Source organism: Herpailurus yagouaroundi, unplaced genomic scaffold (assembly GCF_014898765.1).
Source record: "Herpailurus yagouaroundi ecotype Mexico unplaced genomic scaffold, PumYag 77, whole genome shotgun sequence".
Classification (NCBI taxonomy): Eukaryota; Metazoa; Chordata; class Mammalia; order Carnivora; family Felidae; genus Herpailurus; species Herpailurus yagouaroundi.
The window spans coordinates 20,656,865-20,681,505 of NW_024412388.1; the positions used below are offsets into that span (position 1 = coordinate 20,656,865).

A 24,641-nucleotide genomic window follows, 5' to 3' on the forward strand; every position below is an offset into this window, starting at 1 on the left:
GCTCTGCACAGTGTGGAGCCCAATGCAGGGCTCGAACCCACAAACCACAAGATCATAGCCAGAGTCAGAAACTTAACCAACCAAGCCACCCAGGTGCCCTAGAAATAAAAATAACTCTTTAAACACCATACTTTCTGAAGTCATTTTAATGAAAAACTCTATAAAATATACTGTGCATATCCAGTATTTCCTAAACAGAATATACTAAATATAATTTAACCTTTTCTTGGTAACTCAGGGCCTTCACATTAGCGGTGGTACTATGCTATGAAACCATGATGCTGTCAGAGGCTCCTGAGGTGTGAGGGCTATATGCCTCAGTAGTAAAATGGCTAAAGTTCTGGACAGACATCTTGAATCTCCTCCTTCTGCTGTCATGCTTCTGATCATTAGTATGTATTAGTACCTCTATTCTATATTATTCTAATAATGCTTATGGTCATATAAAACTTCTAGCTAAAAAAGCATTTTCATATCATCTCTCATTAATTCAATAAATATCTGATATCAGTTAAATAGCTGATTTGAATCTCACAAGAAATCTGTAATGTAAAAAGAACACTCCCGATTTAATTACCTCATTATAGATGAATAAACTAAGGCTCAGAGAGGTCAAGTGACTTACTTTGGGCCACAGAACCAAGAGGCAACATAGCCAGCCCTCACACACCTGGATCCTCTGTCCTTCAACATACACAATTATCTCTGAGTGAGGCCCTAGGGTGATGCTACTTTTGAGGGAAAATGAACAAGCTTTCTGAAAGCTCTTTGCCACTCAAAAGCACTTTTAGCTTACTTTTAAATACAAGGAGTTATGTTCTGGTTGGCTGAAACTGCCAGATGTCTGACTTTCAGATGTTCTTCCTCTGCACTTTCTCAATATTCTTTGTAAAATTTTCTGAACTTATGGCAATCCTTTATTAATATAGACTCCACACATTGGTAACTTGAGATAAATTCACACCTGAAATAAAGTTTACCTCTGCACTCTAATAAAGAAAAGACTGGGTAAGAAAACAGTATAAATAAGATTGCAGGGAGAAATGTTTAATGAGCTGTTTTTAAGCATTTCAGGAGTCTAATTTACATACAATTAAAGTTAAATTGCACATCATTCTCAGCTATTCATTAAACCAGGTACAGGGACCTCTACCTACCAAAATAACCTGGTAACACTATTAGCCTAGTTTCAGCTATTCAAAGTAACAGCTGCACCTAAAGAAAAACAACACACAACACTCTCACTAGGATTTACTCCAATTAGTCCAAATTAATGAGATTTGATTGTACCTCCAATGATGACCCACAAAACCTATCTTCCCCTGACAACCTAGAGTAGGAGCTCAAATGCAGTTAAACCATCAGTCCTAAAAACTAGGTACAGGAAACAAGACAGGAAATGGCCACGGTATAGAGCTAAGAGCCAGCAGGCTAGGGTTCCAGGCCAGATTATGCTGCTAAACCTGTGTGACCCTGGTTCAATAACTCTACTTCTTTAGCCTTCAGTTTCCTCATTTACCAATGAAGGAGTCAATAATGTGGTCACTGAAAAGATCCACAGTTCAGGGGCACCTGGGTGGCTCAGTTGGTTAAGCGTCTGACTTCAGCTCAGGGCATGATCTCACAGTCCGTGAGTTCGAGCCCCGCGATGGGCTCTGTGCTGCCAGCTCAGATTCTGTGTCTCTCTCTCTCTCTCTGCCCCTCCCCTGTTCACGCTGTGTCTCAAAAATACATTAAAAAAAAAAAAAAAGATCCACAGCCCTTTGGCTAAAGGGCAGGAAATGTACAAGACAAGTCTGGAACATCTTATACTAGAAAGCAAGAAACACTAATCAACGACTACTGCACTAATGTCAAAAGAAGTCAGAAGCCAATGTGAAGAGGCACTCACTGATCCAAAATGGAACAAACTGAACATCAATAAAAATAACTACAATGCATTAAAATATATCAAATATGTTAAAACATCTAATGAAATAAAAGATCTAGGTAATTATTATCCATGACCACTCACAACACAAAGTTACATCTTTACTGAACATTTGAAATGTAGCTCATCTGAATTGATATGTGCTGTAGGTGTAAAATGCACACTGAGTCACAAAGATTTAGTATAAAAAATTATAAAATATCTTATTAATACTCCTCATATTAATTACATGTTGAAATAACAGTTTACAACTACCGGGTTAATAAAAAATATTATTAAAATGAATTTCACTTGTTTCTTCTCGCCTTTTTTTTTTTTTAATTTTTTTTTTCAACGTTTTTATTTATTTTTGGGACAGAGAGAGACAGAGCATGAACGGGGGAGGGGCAGAGAGAGAGGGAGACACAGAATCGGAAACAGGCTCCAGGCTCCGAGCCACCAGCCCAGAGCCCGACGCAGGGCTCGAACTCACGAACCGCGAGATCGTGACCTGGCTGAAGTCGGACGCTTAACCGACTGCGCCACCCAGGCGCCCCTCTTCTCGCCTTTTTAATGTACCTATTAGAAAATTTAAATTTAGGGGCTCCTGGATTGCTCAGTCAGTTAAACATCCAACTCTTGGTTTTGGCTCAGGTCATGATCTTGCAGTTTGTGAGTCCAAGCCCTGTGTCGGGCTCTGTGCTGACAGCTCAGAGACTGAAGCCTATTTCCGATTCTGTGTCTCCCTCTCTCTCTGCCCCATTCCCACTCTGTCTCTCTCTCTCTCAAAAATGAATAAACTTAAAAAAATAAATAAATAAGGGGCACCTAGGTGGTTCAGTCAGATAAGCGTCCAACTTCAGTTTAGGTCATGATCTCAGTTTATGAGTTCAAGCCCTGCATTAGGCTCTGTGCTGACAGCTCAGAGCCTGCAGCCTGCTTTGGATTCTGTCTCCCTTTCTCTCTGCCCTTCCCCTGCTCATGCTCTGCCTCTGTCTCTCAAAAAATAAATTAAAAACTTTTTCTAAAAATAAGTAAACTTCAAAAAAGAGGAAAATTTAAATTTAAGGCTTGAGTATTTCTATTAGACAATGATGCTCTAGATCTAATACAAGGGATAGAGGAACATCTATCAGAATGCATGCATCAGAAGCAGGTTCTGTGCTGATAGCAAAGAGTCCAACATGAAGCTCGAACTCAGGAACCATGAGATCATGACCTGAGCCGAAGTCAGACGTTTAACTGAGTCATCACGTGCCCCAATGGAACATAAATGGATTGTAGAAATTCAATTAGCAAAATCCAGAATGGGGGAAAAAAAAGTACGAAATAACTTGCTTTCTTCAACAACAACAAATCTATACAAGAAAAAAGATGCAAGAGGACCTATAGATTAAAAGAGATTTAGGAGCCATATAAACCAAATCAATATATGGACCTTTTTTTTGGAACCTGATTTTGAATACACCAAATGTTTAGAGAGAAAAGGGAGCAGGGAAGAAGGGAGAAAGAAACAGAAAGTAATTGTGCAAATTTGAACATTAATGGAATATCTGATGATCTACTTTTTTTTTTTTTTTTAAGAGTACTTATCTTTTATCTCAGAGCTATATACTGAAGTGAAATGATATGATGTCTGGGATTTGCTTCAAAAGAATCCAATGAGGGGGTACCTGGGTGGCTCAGTTGTTTGAGCGTCCAACTTGATTTCAGCTCAGGTCATGATCCCAGGGTTGTGGGATCAAGCCCCACGTTGGACTCCGCTGTGCTGAGCATGGAGCCTGCTTAAGACTTTCTCTCTCTTCCTCTGCCCCTCTCCCCGGCCTGCCCTTTCTGTCCCTTAAGAAACAAAAGACTCCAATGAGGATGAGAGAGTAGGCAGTGGTACAGATGAAACGAGACTGACCATGGGTTGATAGTGAAGCTGAGCAACAGGTTCATTATCTCATCCTCTCTAAACGTATATATGCTTGAAATTTCCCACCCTCCAAAATTTTTTTTTACTGAGAGAAAAGTTTATATACGTTTATCTAAAAGTTTTTCAATCTATAAAAATCTATGAAAATAAATTATGAGGTTGACTAGCACCTCAAGGTCATTAAATCTAATTTTCTGCCTCTAGGAACATTATCTTCAATATTATGTCACTCAACACCTATTTACTGAGTAACTACTAAGTGAAATGGCCCTAGCATTGTAGATACATAGAGATACAAGAAATAGTTTCTATGTAAGGAGTTCATTTAGGAGAGATGAGAAAAGTACACAAAAATAAAACAAAAAATGATGAAGTTATGGTTTTACTTCTGGTTAAGTAAATCACAGAAGCACCACAGAGGAGCGTCATCTAACTGGACATTAAAAATAGGCAGGGTTTGGATATGCAGGGACAAGGAATATTATATCTGAAGTAGACAATGTAAGCAGAGTCACATAAGCAGAAAATAATGAGACATCTCTGGGGAATGAAAAGGAGTACATTATTGCAAAAGTAGTGGGAAGCAAGGCTGGAAAGACAAGTTGGGCCAGATCACAGAATCTTAAACAGGCTGAGTTTGTACTCTAGTCAATAAGTAATGAGAGTCACACAACTGGCGTTACAGATTACAGAATATTTAGGAAGATGCTATGCATCTCACTTAAGGAGAGTAGAAGATAATAGAGCTGGAAATGGAGACTGGAAGTAGGAACAACAGTCATGGAAAAGGTAACAAAGGATATGAACTTGAGTAGTGGGAGAAAAAAAAAACAAACAGGGAGAAACCTAAGAGTCTTGGCATGAAAAGAGGGAGTTCAGGGAAGCCAATGGTAACTAACGCCTTACATCTGGATGAATTTGGAAAATAGTGGAGCCAATGCTTGGTATGTTGGCAGACCTATAACCTGCCCTGAAATATGCTGAATAAATGACTGAGTGAATGAATAAATAGAAATATGCAAGTCAGGATAAAGGGCAGCAAGTCAGGGGATATGGAGGTGAGGAATGAGCAGAAGATAAGCTTAGCCTTCTCATTTTAACCTATGAGGAAGTCAAGGTCCCGAATGAAAATGCTGCCCAGGTGTGCTAAACATCTTTCTTAGAGAAGCAAAGCTTCCATCATCAAAATCTGTATAATGGGTATAAAATCTATCCTTAAAACCTGTAAGCATGTCTCCCGAGCGAGGAGGAGACAAGCTATACCAAACTGACTACAGTTCCCAAAAGCAAACAGTCCATGAAAACCTGGAGATGCAGAAGAGATACCCTGGTGGAATGATCCAGTAGGAATTCTGGGATTGGGGTTCAGAGGTGGAAATACAGATTTGGGAGTTTTACTACATGGAGATTTGTAAATTAAAGACATGTGACAGTAGATGACCTCCCAATACAAAAGTGTAAACAGAGCGACAAGGTCAGAGGACAGCATAGATATTGGCAAAGAAGGAAACATCACGAAGGCAAAAGGAGAACCAGAACAATGCTTTCCCATAAAAGCTAAGAGAAGAGTTTCCAGAAGGAAGGTATGCTCAATCCTTCTGTTCTTCCTTGACCCACGTATCTAATCCATCAAGTCCTATCAGCTCTACCTCCAAAATATATATTAAATACATCTACTTCTCTCCATTTCTTTTTTCTTTTACCAACCTAGTTTAAGTCTTCATTATTAGTTGGACTTCCACAATAGACTTCTATAATCCACTGCAATCAGTTTCTGCCCCCAGGTAATTCATTTTCTTTGCAGCAATTGGATTAATCTTTTAAAAATGGAAATCAGTGGTGCCCGGGTGGCTCAGTTGGTTAAGCATCCTCTTCAGCTCAGGTCATGATCTCACCTTTCGGGAGTTCAAGACCCATATCAGGCACTCTGCTTAAAGATATTGCAGTGTGACAATGCTAATATAATTATGTTACAGGGGTACTTGGCTGTCTCAGTTGGTAGCGCGTATGACTCCTAATCTTGGGGTTAAGTTCGAGCCCCACACTGGGTATAGAGATTACTTAAAAATAAAATCTTAGGGTGCCTGGGTGGCTTAGTCGGTTAAATGTCTGATTTTGGCTCAGGTCATGGTCTCACAGTTTGTGAGTCTGAACCCCTTGTGGGGCTCTGTGCTGAGAGCTAAGAGCCTGGAGCCTGCTTCAGATACTGTCTCCCTCTCTCTCTGCCCCTCCCCCACTCACACTGTGTGTGTCTCTCTCTCAAATATAAATAAACATTAAAAAAAATTTTTTTTTTAATTTTAAAGTGCACCTGGGTGGCTCAGTTGTTTGAATGTCCAACTTCAGCTTATGTCATGACCTTGTGGTTCATGGGTTCCAGCCCTTCATGGGACTGTGTGTTGACAGCTCAGAGCCTGGAGCCTGCTTTGGATTCTGTGTCTCCCTCTCTCTCTGCACCTCCCCCACTTGCACTGTCTTTCTCTCTCTCTCAAAACTAAATAAGCATTAAAAAAATAAAAATAAATCTTAAAATTATGTTTCAATCGGGGAATACTTGTATTTTAGAGATATATGCTGAAATATTTACAAATGATACGAAGTCTGAGATCTGCTTCAAAAGTAATAAGGACAAACACATCTGAACCTATTCTATGAGGCAAGTACTACTGATATCAAAACCAGAAAGATTTTCCCCTCTGAGATCAGGAACAAGACTATGATATCGTCTTATCACTTCTATTCAACAGTGTCCTAGAGGTTCTAGCCAGGTCAATCAGACAAGAAAAAAGAAATAAAAGGCATAAAATTGTAAAGGAAAAATTGGAAATTATTTGCAGATGACATGATCTTGTATACAGAAAATGCTAAGTTACACACACACACACACACAAACTGCTAGAATCAAGGTAGCAAAATATAAGATCAATATACAAAAATGAACTCTATCTCTATACACTAGCAATGAAGAATCCAAAAATGAAATTAAGAAAATTAATTTCATTTACAATAGCATCAAAAAGAATAAAATACTTAGGGGTGCCTGGGTGGCTCAGTTGGTTAAGCATCTGACTTCGGCTCAGGTCATGATCTCACGGTTCATGAGTTTGAGGCTGGCATCGAGTGAGCTCAAGCCCACTTCAGGTGAGTCTGAGCCCCGCTTTGGGCTCCGTGCTGACAGCATGGAGCCTGCGTGGAATTCTCTCTTTCTCCCTCCCTCTGCCCCTCGCTCACCTGCGCCCTCTCTAACTAAAATACAATACAACGCAATACAATACAATAACTTAGGAAAAATACAAATAGAAAAAATTACTTTCAGGGGTGCCTGGGTGGCTCGGTCGGTTGAGCATCCGACCTCAGCTCGGGTCACGATCTTGCAGTCTGTGGGTTCGAGCCCCGCGTCAGGATCTGTGCTGACAGCTCAGAGCCTGGAGCCTGCTTTGGATTCTGTCTCTCCCTCTCTCTCTGCCCCTCCCCCACTCATGCTCTGTCTCTCTCTCTCTCTCTCTGTCAAAAATAAACATTAAAAAAAATTTTTTTTAAAGAAAAAAATACTTTCAGGTGCACTCACGTTATACTGTTTGTCACAAGAAGCAAGCTTTAAACCATTAATTAACACTGTGTGACCAAATAACAGTGCTTGAGGATTAACCTAGAAATGCACAAATATGATGTAAACACCAAATTTTTAAAATTGTATCCTTTTCAAGAATTCTATTAAATATTAAATGCTATTAAAGGGCACCTGGGTGGCTCAGTCAGTTAGGTGTCCAACTTCGGCTCAGGTCACGGTCTCAAGTTTCATGAGTTTGAGTCCCCGTATAGGGCTCAGGCTGACAGTGCGGAGCCTGATTGAGATTCTCTCTTTGCCCCTCCCCCACTCACTTTGTCTCTCTCAAAATGAATTAACTTAAAAATTTTTTCAAAAAAAAAAAAAGAACTTTTGTGCTTTAAAGGGCATGAACAAAGAAAGTGAAAACAACCCACAGAAATGAGAGGAAACATTTGCAAATCATATCTGATAAGGAATTTGTATCCACAGTATACAAAAAACTGTTACAACTCAATAATAAAAGAACAACCCAATTTGAGAATGGGCAAAACATTTACATAGACATTCTCCAAAGAAGATATACAAATAGCCAAAAACATTAAAAGATGCTCACCATCATTAGTCATTATGAAAAGGCAAATCAAAACACGAGATATCACTTCACACTCACCAAGATGGCTATAACCAAAAAGGTAAGTAAGAAATACTGGTGAGGATGTGGAAAAATTGGAATCATACACTGCTGGCAGAAATGTAAAATGTGTAGCCACTTTGGAAAACAATCTGGCAGTTTCTCAAACACAGAGTTATCACATGGCCCAGCAAACCCCCTCACACGTATATACTCAAGAGAACTGAAAACACATGTCCACACAAAAATTCTGTACATGAATGTTAAAACACCATTATTCATAACAGTCAAACAGACAATCCAAATGTCCACCAACTGATGAATAGATAAATAAATGTGGTCCATCCATCCATACAATGGAATACTATTCAGCCATAAAAGGAATGAAGTACTGACACATGCTACAACACAAATGAACCTTGAAAATATTATGCTAAGTGAGAGTAGCCAAACACAAAAGACTATATATTGTATGACTGAATTTAGATGAAATGTCCAAAACAAGCAAATCCACAGAGACAGAAAGTAGATTAACAGTTGCCTAGGAGGGAGGAGGGAGGTATGGAGAATATCTGCTATCTCTTTGGGGGTGATTAAAATGTTCTAAAATTAAATAGTGATGATGGTTCTACAACTTTGTGAAAATATTAAAAAAACACTGAACTGAACAATTTAAATTTAGGGTAAATTGTCTGGCATGTAAATTATATCTCATTTTTTTAAATCAAAAAGAAATGTCTATACAAAGACTCATACACAAATGCTACAGCAGCTTTATTTTTAATAGCCCCAAACTGGAACAACTCAAATGTCCATCAACAGGTGAGTGGATAAACAAACTGGTATATTTACACAATCAATCATTATTTGGCAACTACTGATACTTGCAACATGGATGAATCTCAAAATAATCATCCTGAATGCAAGATGTCAAACTTCCATGTCCCAGTGAGCACATACTCCGTATTTCCATTTATGTAACATTCTAAAAGATACAAACCAGGGGCGCCTGGGTGGCTGAATCAGTTGGGTGTCCAACTCGATTTATTGATTTCAGCTCAGGTCATGATCCCAGGGTTGTGGGATCAAGAGCCAAGTCAGACTCCATGCGTGGCAAGGAGCCTGCTTGGAATTGTCTCTCTCCTTCTGCCCCTCTCCCCCACTTGGCACACGTGCTCTCTCTCTCTCTCTCAAATTTAAAAATTTTTGAAAATTAAAAAAAAGATACAAACTAATTTATAGTGATAAAAAGCAGATCAGTGGTTGCTGATGAAGGGGGTGGGAGCCAGGCAGGGGGGCAGGAGGAAGTGATCACAAAGGGGCAGAAGGAAACATTGAGGGGTGATGGAAATGTTTATTTTCTTGACTATGGTGTGGTTTCCCGGGTACATGCATGAGTCAGAACTAAAATTTTACATTTTAATTTTTTTTTTCAACGTTTATTTTTATTTTTGGGACAGAGAGAGACAGAGCATGAATGGGGGAGGGGCAGAGAGAGAGGGAGACACAGAATTGGAAACAGGCTCCAGGCTCTGAGCCATCAGCCCAGAGCCCGACGCGGGGCTCGAACTCACGGACCGCGAGATCGTGACCTGGCTGAAGTCGGACGCTTAACCGACTGCGCCACCCAGGCGCCCCTAAAATTTTACATTTTAAATATATGTGGTTAATTGTAGGTCAATAATATTTCAATAAACTGTTGTAAAAATAAAACAAAAGCACTATTAATTCAAGTATTTAAATTGCTGGAGTTTTATACGTCAGACAATAATTTTTTGTTGTTGTTTTATTTACTTTGAGAGACAGCACGCACAGAGAGGGAGAAAGAGAATTCCAAGCAAGTTCTGCACGTCATCATGGAGCCCCACATGGAGCTCAAACTCAAACTGTGAGATCATGACCTGAGCCGAAATCAAGAGTTGGAAGCTCAACCGACAGAGCCATCCAAGCACCAATAATTTTTTTTTTAATTTCTTTTATTTTTAAGTAATCTCTACAAACAATATATATTGGGCTTGAACTCACAACACTCAGATCAAGGGCTGCATACTCTACCAACTGAACCAGCAAGGCACCCCAATAATTTTTTTTTTAATTTTTTATTTAAGTAGACTCTACCCTCAACATGGGGCTCAAACTCATGACCCCAAGATCAACAGTGGCATGTTCCAACGTTTATTTATTTTTGGGACAGAGAGAGACAAAGCATGAACGGGGGAAGGGCAGAGAGAGAGGGAGACACAGAATCGGAAACAGGCTCCAGGCTCTGAGCCATCAGCCCAGAGCCCGATGCGGGGCTCGAACTCACGGACCGCGAGATCGTGACCTGGCTGAAGTCGACGCTTAACCGACTGCGCCACCCAGGCGCCCCAACAGTGGCATGTTCCAAAACAAAAACAAAACTGGGGCGCTGGGGTGGCTGGTTGGTTAAGCATTTGACTCTTGATCTCAGTGTCGAATTTAAACCCCATGTTGGGCTTTGTGCAGGGTGTGAAGCCTACTTGAAAAACACAAAACTAAACAAAACAAAACAAAAACAACAAAAAAGAGTAGCATGCTCTAGCAGCTGTCTCAGTCTATAGAGCATGTGACTCTTGATCTTGGGGTCATGAGTTCCAGTCCCAGGTTGGGTATAGAGATTACTTAACAAATTAAAAACAAACAAACAAACAAAACAACAACAAACAAAACCAAAGGAGTCCCCCACGGATTGATGCTGAAACCTATCCCAAGTAACATTTTTAGAAATTACCTAGAAAAAAACATCTAGTGAAATCTTCCCTGTTGGCAGATAAATCTACAACAGTAGCTAGAAGTATGGTGGTACAAAGTTATGTGTTAAGAAATGTGGAAAATAGCTTCCATGTAGACAAAAATAAGGTAATGCAGTAATGGAAAAATAGTCCAAACTATAATTATCAGAAGATGAGCTCTAAAGCTACCTGTTACAATATAAGAAAAGGATTTCAGAGTCTCTGGTCTTATCCTGAACACAGCTACCAAAAAAAAAAAAAAAAAAAAAAGGCAACAAAATGCTGGCTGTTATTCTGAAAGCTTTGGAAACACAGAACACATTATCCTGCCCTTGTACAAACCGAAGTGTATCTGTACCCAGAATAGAATGTGCAGTTGTGGTCATCACTGCACAAAAAAGGTAAAACAGAGAAGGCATATAAAAGTATCCAAAAAGACCAAAGGACAGAGGAGCTTCTGTATGCTTACAGGTTTTTTATATAATATAAATAGATAGACAACACTTTTCTTTTAAAATTTTTTAAACATTTATTTATTTTTGAGAGAGACAGAGATCGAGCAAGCAGAGGAGGGGCACACAGAGAGGGAGACACAGAATCTGAAGCAGGCTTCAGACCCTCATGCGGGGCTAGAACTCACAAACCATGAGATCATGACCTGAGCCGAAGCCGGATGCTCAACTCAGGAGCCACCAACTTGAGCCAAAGTCAAATGCTTAACCAACTCAATTAAAGTGCCCCAACAGACAACACTTTAATATTAAAAAAAGGGGGTGTGACAGGGTAAACACAGATTCACATAAAATCCTAGAAATTATAAAGCAGTTATAAGTCTAAAGAAACAATAAAGTGTATTAAATTATTTTGTAAGTCCAAATTTTAAAATCAGAAAGACAGAAGTTGGGGTGCCTGGGTGGCTCAGTTGGTTAAGCATTTGACTTTGGCTCAAGTCATGACTTCAGGGTTTGTGAGCTCAAAATCTGCATCAGGCTCTGCAATGACAGTGCGAAACCTGCCTGGGATTCTTTCTCTCTTTCTGCCCCTACCCCCATTCACATGCACAGTCTCTCTCTCTTTCAAAATAAATATGCCCCCCCCCCAAAAAGGCAAAAAAGGTAAAGAGGAAGGCTTTGTATTTGGGGTGTTTTTTTTGTTTTTGTTTTTGTTTTTTACTTCATTGCAAAAATTTCTTTTATTTTTTAATTTTATTTTAATTATATATATATATATATATATTTTTTAATTTACATCCAAATTAGGTAGCATACAGTGCAACAATGATTTCAGGAATAGATTCCTTAGTGCCCCTTACCCATTTAGCCCATCCCCCCACCCACAACCCCTCCAGCAACCCTTAGTTTGTTCTCCATATTTATGAGTCTCTTCTGTTTTGTCCCCCTCCTTGTTTTTATATTATTTTTCCCTTCCCTTATGTTTATCTGTTTTGTCTCTTAAAGTCCTCATATGAGTGAAGTCATATGATTTGTGTCTTTCTCTGACTAATTTCACTTAGCATAATACCCTCCAGTTCCATCCACGTAGTTGCAAATGGCAAGATTTCATGCTTTTTGATTGCTAAGTAATACTCCACTGTGTGTGTGTGTGTGTGTGTATATATATACACACACACACATATATATACCACATCTTCTTTATCCATTCATCCATCAATGGACATTTGGGCTCTTTCCATACTTTGACGATTGTTGATAGTGCATCCAGAAACATGGGGGTGCATGTGTCCCTTTGAAACAGCACACCTCTATCGCCTGGATAAATGCCTAGTAGTGCAATTGCGGGGTCGTAGGGTAGTTCTATTTTTAGTTCTTTGAGGAACCTCCATGCTGTTTTCCAGAGTGGCTGCACCAGCTTGCATTCACAAAAAAGAGGAAGGTTTTGATTTTTTTTTTTCAACATTTATTTATTTTTTGGGACAGAGAGAGACAGAGCATGAACGGGGAAGGGGCAGAGAGAGAGGGAGACACAGAATCGGAAACAGGCTCCAGGCTCTGAGCCATCATCAGCCCAGAGCCCGACATGGGGCTCGAACTCACGGACCGAGAGATCGTGACCTGGCTGAAGTCGGATGCTCAACCGACTGCGCCACCCAGGCGCCCCAAAAAAGAGGAAGGTTTTGAATACTAGTACCAGTAGGCTTACCTGTGTGACCAAGGACATAATAATTTCTTCCAACCTCACTTTTCCCATCTGTAAATAACAACTAATTTGAAGGACTGCTGTGAGGAGGAATGTGCACAATGCCTGGCACATAGTTTGTATACACTTACTACCCAGCAGCTATTTGCTTTTATTAGGACCAATAAAAAAGTAATAGTTTACTATGCAATCAAGCATATAAAGTAATAAAACTCATTACTCAGATGGGGTGGACAGGATATAAGAAAAAGTAATTCAGATAGTCTAGATAAATGCATAGGTAACATTTCCATAAGAAATTTCTAAGATAGGGGTGCCTGGGTGGCTCAGTTGGTTAAGCATCCAGCTTCGGCTCAGATCACGATCTTGTAGTTCATGGGTTCAAGCCCTGCAGTGGGCTCTGTGCTGACAGCTCAGAGCCTGGAGCCTGCTTCAGATTGTGTGTCTCCCTCTCTCTGCCACTCCCCTGCTCGCACTTTGTCTCTCTCTCTCAAAAATAAACAAATGTTAAAAAAAAATTTTAAATAAACTTCTAAGAGAAATTATGAATTTGGGGCAACATAGTCCTAAATTTTGAAGCTGACATTTTCATCCCTTTCCCACAAGCAGAATTCAAGGTTAGATAGATGATGTACCCAACTAAATATGCCATTTCCTAATTTGTAACAACAACTGTTAACATTTATGGAGCATTGGACTAAGTAATGATGTCATTTAATCCTTCTAATACTCTTTGAGATATGCTCTATATTTTACAGAAAAATTAGACAGGTCTCCATTTTACACATGACAAAACTGAGGCTGAATCACTGCCCAAGACGGCATACAGAATCAGTAGGTGAAGGAGCCTACAACTGAACTCAGATGGACTGACTCCAGAATCTTCACTCACAACCATACAACTATTCTGTCTCCTACTCTGCAAGAAATGTTGGGTGTTGGATATATAAGAATGAGGTGAATGGTGGAGTGCACAGGAAATCTTAAAAAATGATGCCTGATGAGGCCAACTCAGCCGAGATCACTGCCAGCAAGATATTTAAATTTAGGATGGCCAAAAACATGAACGCTGAAACAAAAAAAACTGATTAACATGGATGTGGCAAACCTATGGAAAAAGGCAAGCCTAAATATCCCTAAACTATGGTCTTAGCTATGGTAAACAAAATGCACAGAAAGAGGAAGATACTCCAAAATGCTAACTGGTAAGATCACAGATGAGTCTTATTCTGTGCTTCATACTTTTGAATTTGGCAATTCTTTAAAATTTTTTTACAAAGAGCACTCATTCTTTTCATAATTGGAAAAAGGCAGAAATAAAAATAAATCTGACAAAACTTTCACTCTTTATTCACTTCTGATTGTGTAATTTATTGCAATGAGCATGTATTACTTTTGTAATTTCAAAGAGATCTTAAAAAGAAATAAATCTAGGATATTAGAAAAGAGAAATAAATTACATGCAAATGCTAAAGCAAAAAAACAAAAAGTCAGGAGAGGATGTGATATAAGTGTAAGCAAATTAGAAGCTGCAGTTTGTTGGAAAGAACTCTAGATATGCATCAAAAGACTTGGGTTCATACCAATATACACATCAACATGAATGAATCTCAAAAACTATATTGAACAAGGGTGCCTGGGTGGCTCAGTCAGTTAAGTGTCGGACTTTGGCTCAAGTCCAGATCTCATGGTTCGTGAGTTCAAGCCCTGCATTGGGCTCCTCACTGACCGTGCAGCTTGAACCTTCTCAATCTCTCTCTCTCTCCTTCCCTCCCACCCTCCCTCCCCCCTCCCTCTGCCCCCCTCAAAATAAATATAGACTTGTAAAAAAAAAAAAAAAAAACCCTTTATATTGAACAGAAAAATTCAGACACAAGAGTGCACATGCTATGAGTCAAGAACAGGCAAAATTAATTTGTAAGAATAGAAATCAAAACAGTGGTTGCCTCTAAGACTGTAGTGACTGACTGAAAGGATATGTGGTTATGGAAATGTTCTATCTCTTGGTTACACATGTGTTTACATTTGTCAAAATGCATCTAATTACATACTTGGATTTCTGTCCATTTCACAGTATGTAAACTGCACCATTAAAAAACTCTCATTAAGGGGCATCTGGATGGCTTAGTCAGTTGAGCGTCCAACTTGTTGTTGTTGTTTATTTATTTTGAGAGAGAGAATAAGCACAAGTGGAGGTAGGGCAGAGAGGGAGAGAGAGGGAGAGAGAGAATCCCAACGTGGGGCTCTATCTCACCAACCACGAGAGCATGACCTGAGCTGCTATCAAGAGTCCGACACTTAACCAATTGAGCCACCCAGGTGCCCCAAGTGTCCAACTCATGCTTTCAGCTTGGGTCATGATCCCAAGGTCATGGGATTGAGCTGGCATCGGGCAATGCTCTGAGCATGGAGCCTGCGTAAGAGTCTCTCTCTCCCTCTGCCCCTTCCTCACTCGCATGTACACACTCTCTCTCAAAATAAATAAAAATGGAAAAAAATCTCATTAAAAAGTAAAGGACAAGGGGCTGGGAGGATAGGCAAAATGGGTGAAGGGGAGTGGGAGGTATAGGCATCTAGTTACAGAATGATAAGTCATGGGGATGAAAGGTACAACATAAGGAAGATAGTAAATGGTATTGCAATAGCCCTGTTACAATGACAGAAGGTAAACTATACTTGTGGTGAGCACAGAATTGTCAAATCACTATGTTGTACGACTGAAACCAATGTAACATTGTGTGTCAACTATACTTCAAATAGATGGGGCTGGGATAAAGGGTAGAGTACAATGAGGGGGCAGGGAGGAGACAGTGTTCAATCTCAAATCTGCTATTTATTAGTTGAGTGACTTTAAGTTACTCTTCTGAACTTGTTTACCTGTAAAATGTAGCTATTAACATAATATAACTTATCTCAAGTGCTGGGAAGTGACTATAATGGAATATATCAAAGTGGGAATACTGTGCTTTGCAAATTATTCATTGCAAATGAATGCTGAAGGAGTTTTAAAAGTAATGAAGGGGGCATGGGGCACTTGGGTGGCTCAGGAAGTTGAGCTTCGGATCTCATGGTTCATGAGTTCGAGCCCCACACTGAGCTCTGTGCTCACTGTGCAGACTCTGCTTGGGAATCTCTCTCCTTCTCTTTCTCCTCCCCCCTCCCCCCAAAAAAATAAATAAATAAACTTTAAAAAAAAGTAAAGAAGGGGGCAAATACATTTCTACAGAGAATGGGGTCTTATACTTCTTATAATTCCACAGATGACCTTGGTATCAGGAATACTGTTCTTTAGATACTATCAGTATTCTACAAAGGGAAATGTACTTACAGTTCTTAATTTGTGAATGAAAAGGAACATCTATGTGCATGACCTAAGGCCTCCTTCTACACAGTTAAACACAATTTCTCAAGATGTGATTTGAGAAAGCTTTTTAGACTGAGTACTTGCTAGAACAATGGCATAATCAGGGGAGACAAAGGTCTCAATTTTGAATACTTGAAAGTAAAAGGATTGTTCTTGTTATTTTACTATGTCAACTACAAAGTTTAAGGGTCACCATAAGCCACATCATATTTATGTGTGTACATATGTATGTGTGCATATACATACACATATTTACCTAAACTGGAACTAAGCTGAACCACTGCTACTTTTCAAAAGGGCTTCTATATTCTAAAAATAAGAGACTTACTTCTGTTCAACTGGAATTAATCTTACAACTAAGAGAGTATGCCTCAGACTCCCATATTTTACCAGAAAAGAAAAGCAGCTTGAAAAGTAATATCACAGGCTAAGTTTAATAGCCTCTCCCATCAATTTCAAACTATTTTTCTTTATTAGTGTGTAATCATAAAGAGCACATTTTTCTGAGATATTTCTATATCTGAACGTTATTTCCTCTGCAAGCATTCAACAATTCTTGTTTCTATTCTTCTCTTTCCTAATTCAATTCTGTTTGGTTTCTAAGTTAAGAAGTGTGTTTCATTTGCATAAATGGTAACTATTCTGAGATACCATTCATAACTATACATTTGAATTCTCCAGAGTACCATTCACAACTTCAAATGGAACAGGAAAAAACACTCATTCAACATCACTTTAATGGTGACTAAGACATGAATGGTTATAATGTTATATTGTAGAGGGTTGGCCAAAGGAGAGTGAAGTCCCCAAATGTTACTACTGACTTGTAATCACTTTATGAATGCCCCAAGGGACCAAGAACCATTGCCTTGACCAATCTAGCTATTACAAAAAATACTGAGCTTAGAAAAACACATCCATTAGTTAAACATGTTTTTTTAGAGTTATAAAGTAACTATGCAGGGACATCAAAAGATATCTTAGCCATAAAGCTCAAAAAGTATCAAAGAAGAATCCTAAACAAGTCCTGGAAAGTTCTCTATAAAACCAATGCTGATTTTTCTTTAGGTATTAAACTTTTCAGCTATGAGCTTTTCTGAGAAAGTCTTTTATGCAAGGTGGTAATATTCTAATAGTTCTTTACTCCATCTTATCAGTGGTAGAAACTAAATTTACATAAATCTGCATAAATAATGCAGCTATCTGTACTGCTCTAATATATTTAAACCAAATAAAATAAAATGAACAGAAAAAAAAATGAGGCTATTTTAAGGTTGTCACCTGGTTTCCCTGATTTTTCTTTCTTATCCAAAAGTCATAGACAAGAGACTGTGTAACTAGAAAAAATGAATAAAAGGAGAGTGTACACCTCTCAGAACATCTATATTTACTTCTCTCTATGATTCCACCACTTCTACCCTTGATATAGTAGTTCTCAACAGGGGCAATTGTGCCCCTCAGGAGACATTTCACAATATCTGGAGACATTTTTGGTTATCAGAGCTAGTGAGAAGAGGGTGCTAATGGGTAGTGAGGAAAGACCAGGGATGCTGCTAAACATCCCACAAAGCACAGGACAGCCCTCCAAAATGACAGAATTATCCAGCCCAAAATGTCAACAGTACCCAAGGCTGAGAAACCCTACCCTAAGGCCTAAGAAAGACCTACTTCTCAGAAGACATTCAATAAATAAATATTTGCTGATCTGAACTGAAAAGACTATGAACTGGAAGAAAGTGAAGCTACAAGAATGAAATAGAAGACAGAGGCCACGGTTTAAGCATTATTAGCATCTACCACGCCTTTACTGCGTATTGGGCATCAGTCTAATAAAAATGAACAATTCAGGGGCGCCTGGATGGCTCAGTCAGTTAAGCGTCTGACTTCGGCTCAGGTCATGATCTCACGGTTCGTGGATTCGAGCCCCGCATCGGGCTCTGTGCTGACAGCTCAGAGCTTGGAGCCTGCTTGGGATTCTCTCTCTCTCAAATAAACATTAAGAAAAAAAAAAAAAAAATTCAGTCCTGTTCTTAAGGAGCTCATGGACAGGCAGGGAGAAGAGTTTTGTAATTTGTCTAATATCAGATTTGACAATCTGATAAATGTTTTGACAAAGGAGAAAACATATAAAGGAGTCACTCAATTTTTCCTGGGAAGGCTTCATGGAAGAGATGACATCTTAGCTCAGTTCAGAAGGAAGAGTAGGAAGTATCTTATTTCACAGCATATAAGCCTCTTTCCAAACAAAGAGCCATTCATTTCTTCAGTCAACAAAAAAGCTATCGAACACTAATTATGTTCCATACATTGTGTTATGTGTTGGAGACCCAGTCAAATTACAACCTTTCATTTTTTCTCTTGGCATCCCTGGTGCCCAGCAGCCCACCTCCCTTACCCAAACCCCAAACAATTATTGCATTTTCTACCTGTCTTCAGTTTAGCAACTGTCATCTTAATCAATCATACTCAGTAAGGCCACTACCCAAGAAATAAACAAAACTTTCAGCTGCCCGTATCCCATCCTGCCTAAGTCACAAAATCAGGGTGGTGATGTGGCAGAGTAACTAGCAATGAACTGACTATGGGTCCAGATCTGCCAACTGTGTCAGTTTCTTGGAAAGCGATTTTACTTTATGAAAAAATCTGGGTCCTCTTCCACCCCATCCAATGCATGCCAGGAGCCCCAGCAAAGTAACCAACATAAATTTATTGAGCACCTACAATGTGCTGAAGTCAATGGTTCTCAACCTTGGTTGTGTTCCGACATCAGAGCTCCCAACCCAGATATGAATATGTTTTAATGGTAAATTCTAATGCAAAACAAGTTTGATGCACTACAGAATACAAAAGAAGTACAAGACACAGTTCCTGTCTTGAAGAGCTTATCCACAATCACAACAGAGTAATTTAGAATAGGATATTAGTCCACCAGTTGTAATCCTTTTACAATACTAGCAGTGCTTATGAAATAGAAAAAACTGGGGTAGTCAGGAAAAGAACTGCTCCTACTGCCTAGTCCAGTCATACACCGAATCTACCTGCAACTCCTGATACACTGTTCTGCACCCGTTCACTCTCCCAGACAGTCAAAGTACCATTCTCAGGAACTATGGAGAGACCCCAAGTAGAAAGATGAATGAGGACCACAAAACAGCAGGCTACGGGATATCCTGATGGCCAGATTCTCTCAAAATTTTTTAAGTAGGCTTCATGCCCAGAGCAGAGCCCAAACACAGGGCCCAAACTCATGACGCTGAGATCAAGACCTGAGCTGAGATCAGGAGTGGGATGCTAAACTAACTGAGCCACCCACGCGCCCCATGGAGCTTCTTTTAAAGAGAAGAAATAATTCTTTAACCTCCAACAACACCAGTCCACCTCACTTTATAGCTGAAGCACCCAGGAAGAGTAAAGAATAGAGTTTTTATGATTTGTTCCTAGAGGTCCTTGGCCATTTAAAGAAATCATCCAAATTCATAAGGCTGGTAAATTCAAATTTCTCATATAGCACATGCTTAAAATAAAAATATTCTAAATATTTAAAAATATTCTAAATTAAAAATATATTTTAGTAAACTCCTTACCAGGATGTTCAAATTGTGGAAGCTTCAAAAATAAAAAATAAGAGGGCGCCTGGGTGGCGCAGTCGGTTAAGCGTCCGACTTCAGCCAGGTCATGATCTCGCGGTCCGTGAGTTCGAGCCCCGCGTCAGGCTCTGGGCTGATGGCTCAGAGCCTGGAGCCTGTTTCCGATTCTGTGTCTCCCTCTCTCTCTGCCCCTCCCCCGTTCATGCTCTGTCTCTCTCTGTCCCAAAAATAAATAAACGTTGAAAAAAAAATTAAAAAAAAAAAAAAAAGAAATACTGTTAAGTAAACTCTACTCCCAAAGTAGGGCTTGAACTCACACCCCCAAGAGTCACATGCTCTCCACTGAGGCAGCCGGACTCCTGAAAAAATAAAAAATTTTCTGTCAGTAGAGTATGTGACTCTTGATCTTGAAGTCATGAATTCAAGCCCTGTGTTGGATGCAAAACTTACTTAAAAAAAAAAAAAAAAAAAAAAAAATTTTTTTCTTAACCTAAATCCTACTCAGCATCCTACCCAGCAGTGATAACCTCATATTAAAGACTATCCTGAAGAGAGCATGAACTTTACATTCTGCAAATATGAATATAAATATCCTCACTTGATTAGTCTTTCTCTGAATTACACAGAAAAAAGGTACGAGTCTCTCTTTTTTTTTAAGTTTATTTATTTATTTATTTTGAGAAAGAGAGAGAATGCACATGCAGGGGAGAGGCAGAGAGAGAATCCCAAGCAGGCACCACACTGCCAGCGCAGAACCCAACCTGGGGCTCAAACTCACCAAACTGTGAGATCATGACCTGAGCCGAAATCTAGTTGGACGCTCAACCAACTGAGCCACCCAGGTGCCCCAAAGGTACAATTCTCTTAACTGCTACACAAAAACTAATGAGCACAACACCGAATAGATTACGCTTCAAGTTCGGCTCAGGTCATGATCTCAGGGTTGTGACATTGAGCCCATCATCGGGCTCTGAGTTGGGCATGAAGCCTGCTTAAGATTCTCTCTCTCCCTCTGTTTTGTGCTCTCTCTCTCTCTCAAAAAAAGAGAAAAAAAAAAAAGAGGGTTAGGGTGTCATTCAAACATCTAAACCAGGGATCAATGAGGGTATTAAAAGGTAAATCTTGGTACTTAAGGAAAAATGTACATTGGCATATATTAAGTAGAATAAGAATATTACATGAAAAAAGCATACAAACAAAAATTGTCTTCCATGTAGTACTGTTTTTAGGACCCATGGCTTTGAAATTAGTTTGGTTTACAATACTTTTCCTTGTAATTATCCTCCTCATCTTATAAATTTTATCCATACAGGTCCACAATCCCTTAACTTCAATTCCAAAATCTAAAAGGCTGTAAAAACAAGTTTGTCATTATCCATTTGGTGGTAAAATCTGACATGAAATGACATGAACCTATTTATACTATTTACTTATACCAGTACATTTCACTACAGAAATGGTAATGTGTTTGATTACAAAGTACTGCCCCAGACCTCTCTGGGATGTTACATAACACACAGTACATGTACCATATTCCTTTTCTAAAATCCCCAAAATTCTAAATTTAAAAAAAATCTGGCCCCAAGAATTTTTTTCAAGTGTATTGATTTGAGAGAGAGAGAGAGAGAGAGAGAGAGAGAAAGAACATGCAAGCAGGGAAGGGACAGAGACAGAGGGAGAGAGAATCCCAAGCAGACTCCTCACTGTCAGGAGAGCCCTAAGCGGTGAGATCATGACCTGAGCCAAAATCAAGAGTAGGACACCTAGCCAAATGAGCTATCAGGCACCCCCAGGAACTTTTTTTTGGCCCCAAGATACTATGGACTGACATGCTAATTTAGGACTAAGTCTTATACAGAACATATAACTAATACAGAAAATGAAGGTAGATCTTCACGTACAATAAATTCACTGCCTTAACAACACCTATTCACACATACACAATCCTGTAAAACAAAGCATTAAAAATACTTTCAACAAATGTCAAAACTTGAACACACCATTACGTGTTTTCTCAAGTGGTGGTGATATTTACATCATCCAGTATCTAGTTCAATTCTTAGACTGAAATTAAACTGCAATTAGTAATGAAGTTGGGTAAAAGAATCATCCACTGATAACGTACTCAGTAAAATGTTCTGATTTTTAAGAAATTTATCTCAGAGGGTTTCAGATTTAAAATTATTTCATTCTAGAATACAATTTCTCAACTTTGAACAAATTACAATTGACTTTTTCTGTGAGAGCAGCTCCTTGGGCAGGGGCAGCAACAGGAACAGCTCTTAAGGATATCTGAACTGGAAGAAGAGTTTCACAGTTCTTTCCTTCCTTCCTCCTTCAGTTGCTGCTTTTCTGGTTTTAGAATTTCAAACAAAGAAATACATATTGGCTCCACTGCTAAGAAACGCCCTCTTTCTCAGCAACTTCCTCTTCCAATTTTCTTCCCTACCATTGACACAGAGAACACCACACACTGCCGGTCCTACCATTTTGATTAACCAAGAGCTGAAGCATGGAAAAATTAAGGGCTACAATTTATAGTATCTAACTACCAGTCTCTCACTCCAGGTCCACAGTCTTCACTCACCTAGAAGTTATCTAACAGAGAACACACAGAAAGGAAGGAACATTATGTTTCACGAGAGGCGGGCTACTGAAACTTTCATTCCAGGAATCCAAAGAAATTTGAACAAACAGGAAATTTCTCTTATCCCAAGAAAATTTAGCCTTCTTAGTTAAAAAGGAGAAAAAATTACCTGGCTGGCACTACCCTGAACCAAGAATCAAGTCTATACACCAACAGTTGGTGAACTTCTACAGGCCACCCAGTCAGGATTCAAACTGAGTTCTTTGGGATTCTGAAACACTTCAAAACGACTTTTACCATTTAGAAATTGAGTTTAGAAACTCACAGACTGAAGAAAGGGAATGTACTTATAATTAGCCATCCAGGGATCAAGACCCAGCCTGTCTCCAAGCCAGAAGTCAATTGAAGTGTCTGGGACCAGACCCCTCCCCCTATTTGTGACAGAGCAAACTTCTTTTTAAGTGGACAATGACTTCCCCCTTGCCCAGCGATTCTCAAAGACAACACCTTATGGTTGATAAGCTCTGTACCTTACCGCGTGACCTTGGACAAGTTACTTAATTCCTCCGAAACTTAGTTTCCTATGTGTAAACTCTCAACAGTGGCTGTAAAAATTAAATAACATAAGCCTAAACAAGGGCTGGCACATAGTAGGAGCGCCATACATGCTCTCTGCCCTACTCCTAACCCTCCTGAATTCTTTTGGGCCTAAATTTCACTCATTGCCCCAAGAGGTTCCAAGGATGCCTTCCTCTCCTCTGATGCTATGGAACACCAGTGTGTAAAATTGCACCATCTCTGAGGCTCTAGAATCCCGGAGCACCAAGACAGCCGGACTCCACCTTATCATCGTGTGGGGTCCATCCAGAGACTTCATGGAAGAGCCCCTTCAGTCAACTCTCCTCTCTACCGTGCAGAACCATCCCGTGCGCGCGCGCACGCGCACACACACACACACACACACACACACACACACACACACTCCTCTCTTCAACTTAGGCCAGGGGTCTCAAAGAGCGCCTCAATTCTTTCATAGCCCGAAGATGGAAACCGAAGCTCCGCCCGGGGAAGAACTTGCCCAAGATATCAGACATCTGAGATCCAACTCATGTACAACTGCCTGCAAAGCCTTCGTTTTACAAATAGGTAAACTGAGGCCCAGAGAAGAAAGTGACTGGCCCAAGGTGACACAGCGAGTCGGTGGCAGCGCCAGATCAGGCTGGGGGCACTTTCGCAGCCTCACAGATTCGCGGGCCCCTCAAAGTCTCCGAGGGGATCTCCAGGACACCTCCTCCCTGGGGAGGGGACTGAAGAGGAAGACGCTACCCGCGCTGACCGCTCGCCCGGCCACTGCCGGTCCGCGGCAAGAGGCACGCCATCCACTCCCTCAGGACCCTGCGAGGCTCGGGGCGGGGAGGTGGGGGGAGGGTGGCGGCCCGGCCCGGCGCCTCACGGCGGGGCCCGCCCGCGGGGACTTGTTGCTCACCTGGTCTCGCGCGGCCGCCCTCAGCGACAGAGGGCCCGGCCAGCCGCCCTTCTCCGCGCGGGGTCCGCTCCCGCTGGCCGCCTCGCGGGACGCCACACAGCCAGACCCCCCTCAGCGCGCTACGCCCCCAGCCGCACTCGCCCGGCCCGCGTCCGCCATTACGCGATTCCCCGCCCTGGGACGCAGCCCCACCCCGCCAACGGCCCTGATTGGCTCTCTGCCCCACCCTGCTGGGGCTTCCGGGCATTCCATTGGCCTGAGTGGAGTGCCAGTTAAATAGATACGCAAAAGACGTACTCAAGGGTACCTTCTGGGGAGCTCCACCCGAGCTACTTCCGCAATCGGAGTAAACAGCGGGGGAGCAAACCAAGTGGAGTAGGGGTGGAGATTAAACTGAATCAACTCCTAAATTCGGGGTAGGAAAACCCCACTTAAGAAAGTGTAGAAACTCGTACAAAGTGTATTGAAAGAGGAGTTCTTCTTGTTAGGGTTCAAAGAACCAGGATTTTTGGTGGAAAGAAGGGGACAAACCCATGAACTTTCAGAGGACACCCCTCAAACTGCAGATAGTTTTGTCCCTTCCCTCCGGCTCTCAGGCCCCGCCGAAAGTAGGAAGGGGAGAGTGAGTCATAGGCTCCAGCCAGCTGCTAAAAGATCCTTCCGGGGCGAGGCCTGGCGTCTTGGGACGGGCAGGTGGTT

General features: G+C 40.6%; 1 protein-coding gene across 2 annotated transcripts in view; it reads right to left on the minus strand.

Moving 5' to 3' along the window:
• Positions 1-24,110, minus strand: part of WASF2 (WASP family member 2) — a 74,939-nt gene extending 50,829 nt beyond the window's left edge. The window contains exon 1 of one of the 2 annotated variants that reach the window (XM_040466381.1): positions 23,943-24,110. The gene's annotated coding sequence lies outside the window, so the exon portion shown is untranslated. Of the gene's footprint in view, positions 1-23,635; positions 23,743-23,942 lie in introns of those variants that run through there. The other variant, XM_040466392.1, reaches the window with a different exon arrangement.
• Positions 24,111-24,641: the final 531 nt, after the last annotated feature.